Raw genomic sequence first — 16,886 nt, 5'->3', positions numbered from 1 at the left:
GGATGACTTATTTCTGTGACTTATCAGAGCATTAAGAAAGGAGAATGACTATTTTTCCTTATGCAACTGACTTATTGAACAAACTCAATGTGTGGTTTGGAATTAAAACATGATTTAGTTTTTAATCCCGCCCCCCCCCCATCCCTTTAAGCATTATCCCTTGGTGGGAATCTTTTATCTGTGATAATCTCTCTTCTGCATGTTTCCTTTACTCTTAGGAAACAGTGCAACATTTGCTTCAAGTATCAAATACTCTCAATTCAGGATATATATATGAAGTCCAGCTTCCTATGATTAGCAAAATGTCAAAACTGGTATAACATGTACTTCTCGTTACCAACTTGGACATGCTTCTCAGAATAAGGAGCCTGGTCCTGTTGACTTCTCCTACTTGTGTTATTCTTTAGAAGAGTCCTGGTAGCGAAGGCTTAGAAGGATAAGTGACAGGACAAGTGCGTGGTATTGTCCTTTATGGGCTCTGCAGTTGAGGAAAGCTGTTTCCCACTTCTCCCTTAAAGTGCTTTGAGAACGCCCTTGCTGCCTGTTAAATTCCCTCTCTTGCAGTTTCTTTGATTCGAGCAGAAACATACTTAACCTGACTTGCCCAGTGAGCCTCCTCTTTCAGCCCTTGGTCCTATTGTTAATGCTTCCAGTTTCCCCCAACACCCCAAGACTTCCAGTCTCTCTCTGCTGGACAGGATGTCCAACAATTCCATTCCAGCTTAATTTCACCTCTTCTCTCTCTCACTATGGGAAAACTCAATGTCCTTTGCCCCTACAGACCTGGGAGACAAGTCAATCTCAACAAAGCAACTATTCAGGCCCTCTCTATTCTTCAGATTTCAGGAGCAAGCTCAGACCACACTCCACAGCTGGCTTTACTTTCTCAATAGTGCATCAAGGACCAGTCTTCTATGTTTCCTCATGTTAGGGAACAGAATTTCAAAGCTTTCTGAGTGGAGACCTTAGAGACCACCCCATCCACGCTAAGGGCAACCACTTTGCATATCTCTAGGCTGGTGGCATTTTGCCTTCTGATGCCCCATGTGCTCCCCCAAACAGGAAAATGGGGAAGCAGAGCAAGACAACACATCTCTCCAGGAATAAGAAAATCTTCTTCACTGAACTCCTCTCCAAAGCTTCTCTCTGATGTTTTATATGCTTTTGATTTCATGGAAGTGTCCAAACACTTAGGGATTCCTATTAACTATAAATTCTGCATTTGGAAGTGGTGGACAGATTTGTCTATCTTTGTAATCCAGTATCTATTGTAAGTCATGCTTCATTTGAAACTAATTACAGCAAGATTCTCATTCTAAATTCCTGTAACAGTTACATTAAGCCCAGGGCTGACATGCTACTGAAAAAAAAAAAAAAATGAGAAGGTAATGAAACAAAGAAAAATATTTTAATTACCCTAAGATAAGCATGGTATTTTATTGGTGGCTCAGCAATATAGAAGATTTGGTTTCAATCCCTGGGTCAGGAAGATCTGCTTATTTTGGAGGGCAGTAAAACCATACTTCTTTTATAGCTGTAATCTCATTGTACATACGCTTTTGCAATGTATTTTTTTTTTAAACTTAACTCCTCACAAACATTTTGTGACAGCATGCTTGGAATTTTAACATGTAAATATTATCGTGAATATTGATGTATCATTCATTTATCAAAGACCCTTTGAATGCCTACTCTGTGTCCAATACTGGTTCAGGTGCTGAGGTTGCCAAAGTTAAAAAACTGGGGTAAGCAGTCTGTTTAGGGAAGTGCAAATTATTATAAGGCAACACTGTATTTGTCACAAGACAGTTAACCACACAAGGTGGGAGTAGAGAATAGAAAGTATTTATGTTTTTTAAAGGAAGTTCGAAAGGAATCACAAAGGACGTGTTGAAGCTGAAATGTTTAAGGAGGGTGCGTGGGAGTTGGCTGGGTAGGCAAGTAAGAGGAAATCACCCTCCGTGGATGGAGCAGGTTGTACAAGTCAGGGAATTTATTTTGATCTTGTATAAGGTGTGAGTGTTTTTCTTTCTTTCAAACTGCTATTGAATCATTCTAAAATGACTCATTAAATAATCCTTGCTCCTCAAGTATAGAGTTATACTGGGAAGCTTGTTTTATTGTACATTAACTTTATTCTGTTGCTTGGTCTCGCTATTGCAATTCCAAGGATTTATAGTCTTTTGAGAGGGCCAAAACCACACTTCTTAAAGTATTGTTGGTTTTTAATAGTTTCAAATACCTAATATGCTAATCTACATCATAACTTCTTTGCCAAGAAATTCTTTTCTAAAGCATTCTAATGTTTCCTTAAAGGAACCTAGCTTTCTTTTAAAATTTTGAGATGTCAACAATATTTTTGATATCTCAAACACCTGAAGACAAAACTGCTTCAAATTTTAGCTGAATTAATCAATTTTATTACATTTTCTCTGCTTTTGGATATAGATAAAAAACTTACACAAAAGTTTTGCAAATCCTACAGATTTTTAGAAAATGTTTTGTTGCTGTTCCTTATGTGTGTTCTTTATGTTTGTTTCTTGACGTAAGTCTAAATGCATATGCCTTCATAATCTCCTAAATAATTTCAGAATATTGATATCTTTTTTTTTAAAGCATGGAGTTTAGTCTCAATCTTCCAAACTGTGTAATTTGACACATATTGAGCAAGACCACCAGACAACTGCCAACGTCTCTACTTTACTTTACATATGTCGGCATTCTTAGGAACGTTTGAGGATGGTTAGGTCGTTGTTTTTATGCTTAGTTTTAGGTTTACATAAATTTAGCTCCACAAATTTCTCCTTGCTCCTAAAGCTCAGAAGAAAATAACACACACAGTGTAAAGGGACCCATTCTGGCAAAACTCTGGGTTCAGATGTGCCCCCAAAATGCCTGATCAACAGATGGTCATTGACTTGCATGAGGACTGTAGGCCACAGGAGAGGGAGGAGGTGGTGATCATTCCCTGAGGGAATGGCACAGAAACCCAAGGCTCTTCCCCTGCTTTTAGAAAGTAGGTAGGATTAAAGTTTTCGAAAGGTATATATGCTCTACAATATGTGCACCCAAGCAGTACTGCCAAAATGACAGAATGGCCCTGGAACTTCAACACTGCAACCAGGGAATATTTGCAACAAATTATCACCTTTTGGGGGCTTCCCAGGTAGCTCAGTGGTAAAGAATCTACCTATCAATGCAGGAGATATAAGAGACGCGGGTTCGATCCCTGGGTAGGAATATCCCCTGAAGAAGGAAATGGCAACCCGCTCCAGTATTCTTGCCTGAAAAATCCCATGGACAGACTATAGCCTGCTGGGCTATAGTCTATGGGGTCACAAAGAGTTGATCATGACTAAGTATGCACACCCAAATTGCCTTTGTTTACTTTACCTCCTCATCTCCTCCTCTTTGTTCTATAAAACAATTAGTATCCAAATCTGGGCAGTATGGTTCTTTGGGACACTATTTCACCATCTTCTTGGTTTGCTGGCTTTCCCAATAATGCTCCCATTCCTTATCATAACAACTTGCCTCTCGATTTATTGGTCTCTCATGCACTGAGCAGTATGAGATTGGTCTCAGTAACACTTAGCTAATGAGGGTGACTTTCGTGAATGGGATTGGTTCCCCCATAAAAGAGGTCCCACAGAGCTTTCTAGCTCTTTGCACCATGTGAGGGCACAGAGAGAAGTCACCATCTATTAAGTAGGAAGCAGGCCCTCTCTAGACACTGAATCTATCAACATCTTGATCTTGGACTTTCCAGCCTCCATAACTGTGAGAAATAAATCTCTGTTGTTTATAAGCCACCCAGTAGCTTTTTTTTTAATTACAGCAGCCCAAACAGACTAAGACAAAAGGTTTACTTCAGACTTCAAGGCAGGGTTCAAGTTTGGCAATTCTGTTAATGGAATTCATTACATAAATATTTTAAAGGAGAAAACCATAAAACATAGGGTTATCTTTATAAATGTCAGATTATATTGGACACTAATCAGCACCTATTGTGATAAACAAAACAAAACAAACTTCTATGCATGGTAGATCCTCCTTATCTTGATAAAAGCTAGAACCAACAACAAATATCAATGAAGAGCCTAAGACATTTTTGTGGCCAGAATAAAGATAAGAATGTCCACTGAGGTAGTTAGTCTGCAAAGATACCACCCAATGGACACACTCCTTTATTCACACTTTTGTGCAGTCACTGCCATGTTGAGTCCAACCAACCTGTGACTTACTTGACAACCAGAACACAGCAGAAGTAATGTGGTGGTTACATGGTCCTCCAGTTAGAGGACTATGCCTTAAAAACCCTGACAGCAACCACTTTGGTGTTGCTTGGAAGCCATCCACCATGTAAGCATCTGAGTACCGTTCTGGAGAGGGAGGTCACTGGAAGGGGGTCTGGTGGATGAGACGACACATGGAGAGAGGCTTATGGAAGGGCACCAGGCTCATGAGTGAAGAAGCCAACGTATTATGTGAAACCTGCTATTGTAAAATTAACATTTCAGTGACAACACTGAAGGCTCATCAACTATAAGAACTAAATCATCACAACATTTCTATAGAACTAAATATATAAATAAGTTAAACTGATTAGGGAACCAAGTACAAACTCAAGTATCTAAGAAAGTCTAAGGTACATATATATATATCAGTTCAGTTCAGTCCCTCAGTCGTGTCTGACGCTTTGCGACCCCATGAATCGCAGCACGCCAGGCCTCCCTGTCCATCACCAACTCCCAGAGTTCACTCAGACTCACATCCATCGAGTCAGTGATGCCATCCAGCCATCTCATGCTCTGCCGTCCCCTTCTCCTCCTGCCCTCAATCCCTCCCAGCATCAGAGTCTTTTCCAATGAGTCAACTCTTCGCATGAGGTGGCCAAAGTACTGGAGTTTCGGCTTTAGCATCATTCCTGCCAAAGAAATCCCAGGGCTGATTTCCTTCAGAATGGACTGGTTGGATCTCCTTGCAGTCCAAGGGACTCTCAAGAGTCTTCTCCAACACCACAGTTCAAAAGCATCAATTCTTCAGCGCTCAGCCTTCTTCACAGTCCAACTCTCACATCCATAAATGACCACAGGAAAAACCATAGCCTTGACTAGACGGACCTTTGTTGGCAAAGTAATGTCTCTGCTTTTCAATATGCTATCTAGGTTGGTCGTAACTTTTCTTCCAAGGAGTAAGCATCTTTAAATTTCATGGCTGCAGTCACTATCTGCAGTGATTTTGGAGCCCAAAAAAATAAAGTCGGACACTGTTTCCACTGTTTCCCCATCTATTTGCCATGAAGTGGTGGGACTGGATGCCATGATCTTCGTTTTCTGAATGTTGAGCTTTAAGCCAACTTTTTCACTCTCCTCTTTCACCTTCATCAAGAGGCTTTTTAGTTCCTCTTCACTTTCTGCCATAAGGGTGGTGTCATCTGCATATCTGAGCTTACTGATATTTCTTCCGGCAATCTTGATTCCAGCTTGTGCTTCTTCCAGCCCAGCGTTTCTCATGATGTACTCTGTGTATAAGTTAAATAAGCAGGGTGACAAGATTGTTCCATGTGTGTATGTATATATATATATATACACACACACACACATACATACATATATATATATACACACATACATACATATACAAACACATACATAAGTGTATACATACATAGTTAAAAGGGAATCCAACTGATGCAAAAAAGATGACTCTTGCTGCTACAAACTGTTGGGACAACTAGCATTCAGATGTAAAAAACTAAAAAAAAAAGAAGACTTAGATTGTGCCCATAATAAATAAAAATGAACTAAAGATAGATAAAAGATTTTTAATGTAAAAATGAAATTCTGGAAACACTAGGGAACATTATATGCAAATATTTTTTATACCCTTGGAATGCAACAGCCATTACAAACAAATAAAATGTTCACAAACTATAAATGAAATAATATGAAGAGACTGACTAAATAAAAATGAAAACTTTGGTAATATTAAATTATACTACAAACAAAATTAAGTAACAAACTGAGGAAAATATTTGCAATCTGATTGACAGATAAATGGATAAACTTCTTACTATACATTGTTCTCACAAATCATTATAAAAAATAATTAGTACCCCATAAAATGAGAAAAAAATATGTTTAAGCACTTTATAGAAAATGAATAAAAATATTTCATAACGTCATTACTAAAAATGAAAAATTATAAATGAGAGATTTATTTAGTTATTCATTCTAGGAAATAGTCACTTCTGATTGTGCTCTGGGTTCAATATCTCTTTCTTGAAATTTTCTTTAAAATGTTGAAGAATAACAGTGAAAAGTGTTCAAAACCTAGTGCAATTATTCATAAAGTATCATGAAGTAAACATCTGTATAATCCACATCGGTTTAAAGAATAAAACCTTACCAGCGTCTCAAAAGCCCACTTCATGGTCACCCCAATTTCTACCCCTTTCTTCCTATTCTGTGGTAATTAGCATTCTGATTTCTAACACTCTGGTCTAGTTTCACCCATCTTTGAACTTTATATTTAATTGGAGTCATTCTCTTATGTCTGCCTTGTTTTGTTCAATTTTATGTTTGCAAGATTTACCGTGTCATTACATGTAATCAAAATTCTAATAGGTTAAGTGAATAAAATTTCACTGCTTGAATATATCCAACTTACCATTGTGCTCTTGAGATTCAAGATGTTTCTAGTTTTGGGCCATAATGAATAATGATTCTTTGCATATTCACATATGTGCCTTTTGATATAGTGTTCAAATATTTCTGTTCAGTTCATACATAGAATTGGAAACACTTACCCAGAGAGAATGTGTACTTTTGATAGGAATAGATGTTTCCAGAATGTTTCCCAAAGCTGTACCAATTTACATTTCTATCAGCGTTGCAAAGGGTTTCAAGTTGCTCCATATCACTGTCCACTTCTTATGTCACACTTTTTAACTTCAAGCCATTCTAGTACGTGTATAGCTTTAATTTTCATATTCTCGATGACCAATGAAACCTAGCACCTTTTCAGATATTTATTACCCATTTGAATAGTCTTTATACACAAGTGCTATAGTTCAATACCTTGTTCATTTCGCCTTGCCTGCGCTTTCCTTACTGAGCGACAGGAGTTCCTTAAATATTCCACAAATAAGCCCTCTCTTTTAAAGGTATAGCTAATATATTTTCCCATTCTATAGTTTTTTTCCTACTCTTTTGATGGTATCGTGTCATTAAAAAATGTTCCTAATTTTAATATAATACAAATTATTGATATTTCTTTTACACTCTGCTTTTCATGTCCTATGTAAGAACTCCTTTCCCTGTCTTAGGTCAGAAAAATAGTCTTCCATATTATCTTTTATAATTGAACTGTTCATTACAATAGCAATTAACCACATATGGTTAACTTGTTAAATTAATTGAAATGAAAATGAAAAGTTTTGTTTCCTTGTTTATTCTAGTTATGTCTTTAAGGGCCCAATAGCCAAAGATTTAGAGCATCTCCATCAATGCAGAAAGTTCTATTGGTCAAATACATCCTAGAAGGTCCTTTTATTTTGTCTTTTGTTGTAATAGTGGTAAGAATGTGGGCGGAAAAGTTGTGGGAGGAAAAGCGAGAACATTAATGTTCTCATTGTTGGCAGAAAGTCAATCAATGTTCTGTAAAATGAATGCAAGTAGAAAAAGTAATTTTTATGACTTTTTACCATTTAAAAAAATTATGAATTCCCTTAGCTTTGGAAGGAATCTTTTAGAATATATTTATGTTGTGAGGAAATATTGAAAAAAAGTTTGTTCATTGTTTTGGTTTAGCTTGTCTCTTTTTATTCTAAGTTCAGCTACAACTAAATTTATAATTGAGTAAGTTACGATGATCTCTGGAAGTGAATTAAATCAGATGCCTGTTTTCCTTCTTTTGACTCTGGCCTCCTTTCCTTTGTTTTTCTTTCTATTATGTCCCTCTCATCCGCTCCTTCTTCTGAACCTTGACAAACCACAAAGCTTGCAAAAATAGCTCTTGAAAGAATTGTTCTGACAGTTGCTTGAATGGCATTTACCAAAAATCCTGAGCAAGAAGCGTGGGAAACCAGTACATTCTCCACCTCTCCCAACCACAAGTTTGCAATAGTTATAGATTTTTTTTTTTTTTTTAAGGCAACTCAAGACAGACCACAAGAAAACATAGGCCTCCCTTCTTCTGTAAAACTCCAAACCTCCTTTGGTCTGGGGAGTTACCTGGTTTTCACATTTTCTCTGATGTACATTAACTAATAAAGACTTTGTCCTGTATTTGAATCACTTAAACTATTTGTTTTCTTGACTTCATGCCTTTAGGCTTAAAAAAAAAAAAAATCAAGTTCGGAGTAGAATACCTTGTTTTTGCCAGAACACAAAGATACCATCAGAAATCCCCTGAGTATTGCTTACAGGGGTACTCATTCACCAAGCTATGGCAATTTTATCATCAAAAAGCCTAAAAGCAAGTGTCATTTAATCAAATGTATTAAAAGATAGATGTAAAAGAAAAACAGTGTAGTAGTATATGCTTGTTTTTCTTAACTGTAATGTATACAGGTAAGTGTTGTTCATGAAGTATATATTGAATTTTTATTGAATATATTGAATTTTATGCAGGCAGGAATGGGTTTAGTTTGGGAATTGTGAGCAAACAAAATATTTCCAGAAGAAAGAATTTTATTCAGACTAGGAAGGACTGGTGGAAATTAGTGCTCGTAAACTAACCAGGTAGAAAAAGAATTCCAGAGAGTGCATAGAGATGGTGGGCCAACCAGGGGACCTAAAGAGGAAAGCAGATTGCACAGACTAAATTCTCATCTCATGAATTACAAAACCTTTGGTAACACTTTTAATCATAATAAGATATGGATAAGTGAAAGTAAAGTCGCTCAGTCGTGTCCAACTCTTTGCCACCCCATGGATTGTAGCCTACCTACCATGCTTCTCCATCCATGGGATTTTCCAGGCAAGAATACTGGAGTGGGTTGCCATTTCCTTCTCCAGTGGATCTACCCAACCCAGGGATCAAACCAGGGTCTCCAACATTGTAGGCAGACACTTTACCATCTGAGCCACCAGGGAAGATATGGATAAAGCATCCTCAAATTTCCGGAAGTTCTAACAGATTATATCAGAGCTATGAATAAACTTGAGAAGATAATGGGTTTTACAATGCAGGGTGTAAAAAAGTCAAACTTTTCTTTTGGCAGGGAGTGGTGTTGGGGGTGTGTTTTGTTTAAGGGGATGAGCTTGAAAAATTCCATTTGCAAGTGAAGGTTAATTGTAAGAAAGAGGGTCCACTGTGTACCATCTAGGTTTGAAAGAGCTTAGACACAACAAGATCTCATGCCATGACCAAGAATCAGTTATTTAGTGGTCCAGAAACTATCATTTTAGCAGATTTGTTGGAGATTGTATTTTCTTTTGAGTGTGGCAAGATTACTATATCCCTTGGGAGGTAAAATATAAATACAGTGAAAAGTGAAGAAATAAATCAAAATCATATCATCACCACTTGAACTGTGGTGTTGGAGAAGACTCTTGAGAGTCCCTTGGACTGCAAGGAGATCCAACCAGTCCATTCTGAAGGAAATCAGCCCTGGGATTTCTTTGGAAGGAATGATGCTAAAGCTGAAACTCCAGTACTTTGGCCACCTCATGCGAAGACTTGACTCATTGGAAAAGACTCTGATGCTGGGAGGGATTGGGGACAGGAGGAGAAGGGGACGACAGAGGATGAGATGGCTGGATGGCATCACCGACTCGATGGATGTGAGTCTGAGTGAACTCTGGGAGATGGTGATGGACAGGGAGGCCTCAGTTTAGTTCAGTTCAATTCAGTCGCTCAGTCGTGTCTGACTCTTTGTGACCCCATGAATCGCAGCACGCCAGGCCTCCCTGTCCATCACCAACTCCCGGAGTTCACTCAAACTCATGTCCATCAAGTCAGTGATGCCATCCAGCCATCTCATCCTCTGTCGTCCCCTTCTCCTCCTGCCCCCAATCCCTCCCAGCATCAGAGTCTTTTCCAATGAGTCAACTCTTCGCATGAGGTGGCCAAAGTACTGGAGCTTCAGCTTTAACATCATTCCTTCCAAAGAAATCCCTGGGTTGATCTCCTTTAGAATGGACTGGTTGGATCTCCTTGCAGTCCAAGGGACTCTCAAGAGTCTTCTCCAACACCACAGTTCAAAAGCATCAATTCTTCGGCACTCAGCTTTCTTCACAGTCCAACCCTCACATCCATACATGACCACTGGAAAAACCATAGCCTTGACTAGACGGACATTTGTTGGCAAAGTAATGTCTCTGCTTTTCAATATGCTATCTAGGCTGGTCATAACTTTTCTTCCAAGGAGTAAGCGTCTTTTAATTTCATGGCTGCAGTCACCATCTGCAGTGATGCCTGGTGTGCTGCAATTCATGGGGTCGCAAAGAGTCGGACACAACTAAGCAACTGAACTGGACTGAAGTAAAAATAATAAAAATTAATTGTGAAATCATTCTGGTACTCCATGCTGCTGCTGCTGCTGCTAAGTCGCTTCAGTCATGTCCGATTCTGTGTGACCGCATAGATGGCAGCCCATGAATGTTGTCTATTTCCCAAGTAATTGGATCAATTAACAAGCTAACGAATTAAACTTGATTTTTATTGAAATGTTTTGAAGAATTTAATTACATTTAAAATCCATGTGTAAATGTTTTCTGTTTGTGATGGTCTAGAAGATTGCATTAAGTAGATGTATACATTTTAACAAAAATAAAATAGAGAAGCCAAAAAATATAAGTATTCTTCATAGACAGTCTTGAAATGTTCATAAAACAAAAACTGATTTTCAGCACAACAAAAGATATAACGAAGGACTCACATGAGGCAGTCAGTCTCTTTGTAATGACGGGACAGTCTGTACCCTGATTATGGTGGTAATTACTTGGATCTGCATATGGGATAAAATTTCATAGTATTACTGTTCACTTTCCCAAAATAAGTAATTTTAAGAGAGAACATGTAAAAACTGATGAAATCCAGATGTCAGTGTCGTGGTTTTACATGTTCTAAGTATTATGTAAGATATTATCGTTGGGGGAAGCTGGGTGAAGGGTGCATGTGAATTCTTTATACTACTTTTTTTTTTTTATACTACTTTTGAAACTTGTGAATCTTACACTATTTCAAAATAAAAAGCTTATAAAGTATATGTAGAGATATTAGCTATTGCATAAGAAATAGGCATAGGCTGTCTTAGCGGTGCTGATAGATGGGTCAGCTGAACCTATGTCAGCTTTGCCTCATTTGCTTGCTCTGCTTATGAACTCAGGTATTGACATGACATAGAAGGTAGATCTTGCTGAGTCTGCTAAGGTAGCTTATTATTTTTTACTGGTATTAATATTCTTGTAGGATGTAAATCAACAGGAACAGCTATAAGTGGAAGCACTACAAAATAATCATATACTGTCATTCTTCTCTCTTCATTCTCAAGGGAGTATTCTCAAGGATACCCCCTTGGCATCCTCCTAGATCATTTCTCCCCACACAAAAGCTTTTTGGCTATTAAAGATGCCACTCTCCCATTTAGAACCACCCAATCGTTTCTCTTGGCATTTAGAAAAAACAAGTCTCCTTACAATGTCTCAGGGACTTAAAAAAAAAAAAAATCTGCCTCTGAGAGAAGGAAGTGGCAACCCACTGCAGTATTCTTGTCTGGGAAATCCCATGGATAGAGGAGCCCAGCAGGCTACAGTGCACGGGGTTGCAAGACTCAGACATAATTTAGCAACTAAATCACCACCACCACTGTTGACATTTCTAACCACATTCTGTACACTCTCCCTCCTCCTCAGAGCATCTTAACTACTTCGGCCCATTGGCTGTTATGGCAGAAAGTGAAGAGGAACTCAAAAGCCTCTTGATGAAAGTGAAAGAGGAGAGTGAAAGAGTTGGCTTAAAGCTCAACATTCAGAAAACGAAGATCATGGCATCCGGTCCCACCACTTCATGGGAAATAGATGGGGAAACAGTGTCAGACTTTATTTTTCTGGGCTCCAAAATCACTACAGATGGTGACTGCAGCCATGAAATTAAAAGATGCTTACTCCTTGGAAGGAAAGTTATGACCAACCTAGATAGCATATTGAAAAGCAGAGACATTACTTTGCCAACAAAGGTTCGTCTAGTCAAGGATGTGGTTTTTCCTGTGGTCATGTATGGATGTGAGAGTAGGACTGTGAAGAAAGCTGAGCACCGAAGAATTGATGCTTTTGAACTGTGGTGTTGGAGGAGACCCTTGAGAGTCCCTTGGACTGCAAGGAGATCCAACCAGTCCATTCTGAAGGATATCAGCCCTGGGATTTCTTTGGAAGGAATGATGCTAAAGCTGAAACTCCAGTACTTTGGCCACCTCATGCGAAGAGTTGACTCATTGGAAAAGACTCTGATGCTGGGAGGGATTGGGGGCAGGAGGAAAAGGGGACGACAGAGGATGAGATGGCTGGATGGCACCACTGACTCGATGGACGTGAGTCTGAGTGAACCCCGGGAGTTGGTGATGGACAGGGAGGCCTGGCGTGCTGCGATTCATGGGGTCACAAAGAGTCGGACACGACTGAGCGACTGATCTGATCTTATCTGATCTGAGCACGTGCCTAGCACACTCCTGTGGGGCTTGCTTCTGCTGCTCCCATTTTCATGTAGTCATCTTCTCCCCGGAGATCTCACTTGTCACTCTCAAGTCTACTCTAAACCACTGTACTTTATTTTTCTCTGTAGCACTTATGACTAACTGATGTTATTTTGTATATCTATTTATTGATTTTTAAATCCCTGTCTTGATCTACAGAGTTTAATGCATAATTGATGGCCAATAAATTTTCTGAATGAATGAATGCAAGCTCCTATTAATGGTGCTTATCCTGAGAAGTATGACTAGGGATGATTATACTTACATTATATTTCTCATATTTCAGGGTAGTTTGATATTCTTATATCAAGCATATGCTAATTTTGCAACTAAGTTCAATAACATATACACCCACATACACATATTTATGTTTGGAACAACAGATGACTACAAAGGTCTCTATATCTTTAGCATTGTAAGATCCCAGATTTTTCCAAGTTTTTCTTGTAAGATTTAAGGAACGGTTGCATGGCACAGCTTAGTTCTAAATGGTAAAGTATCAAGGTAAAATCAATTCCATTTTTCAATTGTGAATTAATATGAAAGCATGAATCATAGTCAATATGTAAGAGCCTGCCCAGGTATCACTCAATACATAGATTAATATGAGCACCTGTGTTCTGAACCTTAATTCCTACAAAGAATAGGTCAAGGACATCAAGCACCTCTGAACACCAATCATCCTTGGGAGAAAATAGAGGCAGTATCATTTTGGAAGATGGAGGCAGGTATTGTGTGATGATTGCTTGCAGATTGATTCTTTCCTTCTCCATCTGGTCTCCACAAACAGAAAAGCAAAATATGTGCTCCTAAATCTTGGCCCTCATTTGACCATAATGACTGTTATATTTGAATGATTTGATTTATCTTTCAGAAGTAGGAAGAGTTCAAATAAAGTGCTCATCAAGTTTTTGGTATGCCCTTTCCTTTTCCATAAAGTGTCTAGGCATTTTTCAAGGATCTAGAAGATACTCCAAGACAAGATTAAGGCAGAAGACAAAGAAAGGGCCAAAGGGGCATGAATAAGAAATGGAAGCAGAAGTGAAAGTTAAACAAAACTGTGCTTCTCAGAGACCTACTCTTTTTGCAAATGGGGTACAAATATTGGCTGTAACCTTTCAGAAACCCAGTATAGAGAGAGAAACTGAATTAGTTACACTTTTTGCAATATTTTTAACATAAGTTAAATCAAATCAACTGCTTTGTCAATTCACAGCTATTCCGCATAGCAAAGCAGAAAGGTATTTCTGAAAGTTTCTGTAAAGAAGATGTTATTTTGAATTTCCTTGCCATGATGTTTAACTTCTTTTAATATAGGGCAATGGCATAACTCCAAGATGCAATTAGGTTGAAACAATTATCTGGCAATGGAAGTGATGGTGGAGTGTGAAGTGGGGGTGGAGGTTGTGAATGACACTTTCATATAAATATATGAGCCTTTAACATAATCATGTACATTTTCTTTCTTCAGTCATTCCAGAATGGAAATTGGCAGGAGTACTTTTTTTTTCTTCTGTACCAAATTAGCATCTGCCCCTAGGACTGAGGTGAGGGAAACAGAACTGGGGAAACTGATAGTTAAAAGCCAGTAAGAATCATTATTTCTGCCTCACTGGTCAGGCATATTTTGAGCAAATGAGTCAGCACAGTGTGAGAGGCATGTTGGGGCTAGACTTTATCAGAAGTTACATAAATTTTTCAGAGTGACTAAAGCTGTTCTGGCTAGTTATTTAAAGCTTTGGGGAGCAGAAGGACTGAGGAAGTAGGAGGGGGGAACTGAACTTATTTTGTACCTAAGACAGCTCTGATCAGGCAACTTCTCTGCTCTAGTTCTCTCGGAAATGCCCTCTTTCCGGGGTTTATAATGTCACTGACTTAAGTTTAAGTTGTTCAAATTGTCCAAAACCCCATGGGTTCTCAACTCTGGAATGAATATCTAACAAAGATCCTAGCTTGTAAAATCCATTCTTCTGTATCAGATCAGTTGCCCAGAGCCTTTGCAGGCCCTTAGGGGTAAGGCTATCTTGGTGATTAGTTCTGATTCCTCTGGCGTTAACTAAGTATGAACTCAGTACTTCATATGCATGTGGTTCTTAAAGAGATGACAAAGCTCAAAACATATTTTCTGTCCTCAGGAAGCTCATGATAAAGGGGCAAAGACAGCATGAAGGTAATTAACACTCAGAGTGGGAAGTAGAATGTGATCAAGCAGAAGCAGACCAGGGATTCTGGAGCTAGGAGAGAATAGAATGCATGTTTTGGGAAGGTTCTCCTGTGTCTCTTTTCCTGAGGCATCTTAGTATGGAGCAGATGCTCAAAATGGAGCAGATGATCAAAATTGGCTAGATACATGAATTAATAAGACAGATGTTGACTGGAAGAGTCAAGTATGAAGAGATGGAGACAGGCAGAGAAGACATCCAAGGAGAGAAAGACATGGAACCCATCCAGCCCACATAAGGAAGGAAGCCCAAAGCTCCTCTTCCTCACAAGACCTTGGGAGGCCTCATTTTATTCACCTCATGACTACTTTGATTACCATGACATTGTGAATTTATGGTCACTTCTGTATAATTTAAAGGCTAGACATTTCAATAGGCTAGACTATCCATGATACAGAACTGTCTGCAAGCTCTAGCTAGCTCATTTTCCTACATACTAAGTGATCCTCTCCCACAGCAGTCAGGAATAACATTATTTTCTTAAGTGTTGGTGATGTGTGTAGGTACAATATCACTAATGAGGTGGTGAAATTGCCAGATGACACAGAGGCTTCCCAAGACAAGTGGCTCTTGTTAAGATGCCACAAATCTATTTGTCTCCTTCACCCCAAAACAGCATTCACCCACCCAAAGCCCTAAATCCCAAACAGTTTATCAATCTGCAAGGGAATAAAGGGTAACCTTTATTATAATTATAAGGCAGACTGTAAATAAACTTCCAAATAATATATTCAGATGTGCGCTTCCAAGGTTAGTTTAATATGCTGGATGTAGAGAAGGGCATTTTATGTGAGAAAAACGTTTTGCAAGGAGAACAAAGGAAGTGGAGGAGGCTGTCAAGCCTTGGAGAAAGTATTACTCATCTCAGAGGCCTCTAGCTAGGATGACATGAGAGAGGCAGGCAATTAAAGAAACACATTCACCTTTAGAGAAGTTCAGTCTAGTTTGTTTTGAGTATTAATTTATTAAGGGTGAATTTTCAACTATAACCTCTTATATAAGAAGTGTTAAAATATTTTCAAAATAAAAAAAAATCCGGATTTGCATTTCTATGATAATGGGGCCACAGGACATAAAATATTATCACTGATTGCTCTGGATTCTCCCCATTCCCAAGAGTCCACTTTCTAAGCACCATAGCCAGAGTCCCTCCACATCTGACTACCAGGGGCAGAACCATAGGCTCCAGTATTTGGGGAAACCACTGCCTCCATTCTCTTTTACGTACTGAGAATATTTCAAAGGCACTCCCTCTCTCCCTGCTATGTAACATAACCTCAATGAGTTTTGTTGTTTATCCATTGCTAAGTCATGTCTGATTCTTTTCAATTCCATGGACTGCAGCAGGACAGGCTACTCTATCCTCCAGTGTCTCCTGGAATTTCCTCAAATTCACGTCCATTGAGTCAGTGATTCTATCTAACCTTCTCATCCTCTGCTGCCCACTTCTCCTTTTGCCTTCAGTTTTTCCCAGCATCAAGGTGTTTTCCCAGAGAGTCAGTTCTTTGCATCAGGTCGCCAAAGTATTGGAGCTTCAGCTTGAGCAATAGTCCTTCCAATGAATAGTCAGGGTTGATTTCCTTTAGGGCTGATTGATTTGATCTCCTTGCTGTCCAAGCGATTCTCAAGAATATTCTCCATCAGTCAGTTCAGTTCAGTTCAGTCGCTCAGTTGTGTCCGACTCTGCGACCCCATGAATTGCAGCACACCAGGCCTCCCTGTCCATCACCAACTCCTGGAGTCTACTCAAACTCATATCCATCGAGTCAGTGATGCCATCCAGGCATCTCATCCTCTATCGTCCCCTTCTCCTCCTGCCCCCAATCCCTCCCAACATCAGGGTCTTTTCCAATGAGTCAATTCTTCACATGAGGTGGCCAAAATATTGGAGTTTCAGCTTCAGCATCAGTACTTCCAATGAATACCCAGGACTGATTTCCTTTAGGATGGACTGGTTGGACTTC

Source organism: Bos javanicus, chromosome 4 (assembly GCF_032452875.1).
Source record: "Bos javanicus breed banteng chromosome 4, ARS-OSU_banteng_1.0, whole genome shotgun sequence".
Taxonomy (NCBI): domain Eukaryota; kingdom Metazoa; phylum Chordata; class Mammalia; order Artiodactyla; family Bovidae; genus Bos; species Bos javanicus.
This window is presented reverse-complemented; position numbering follows the sequence as displayed.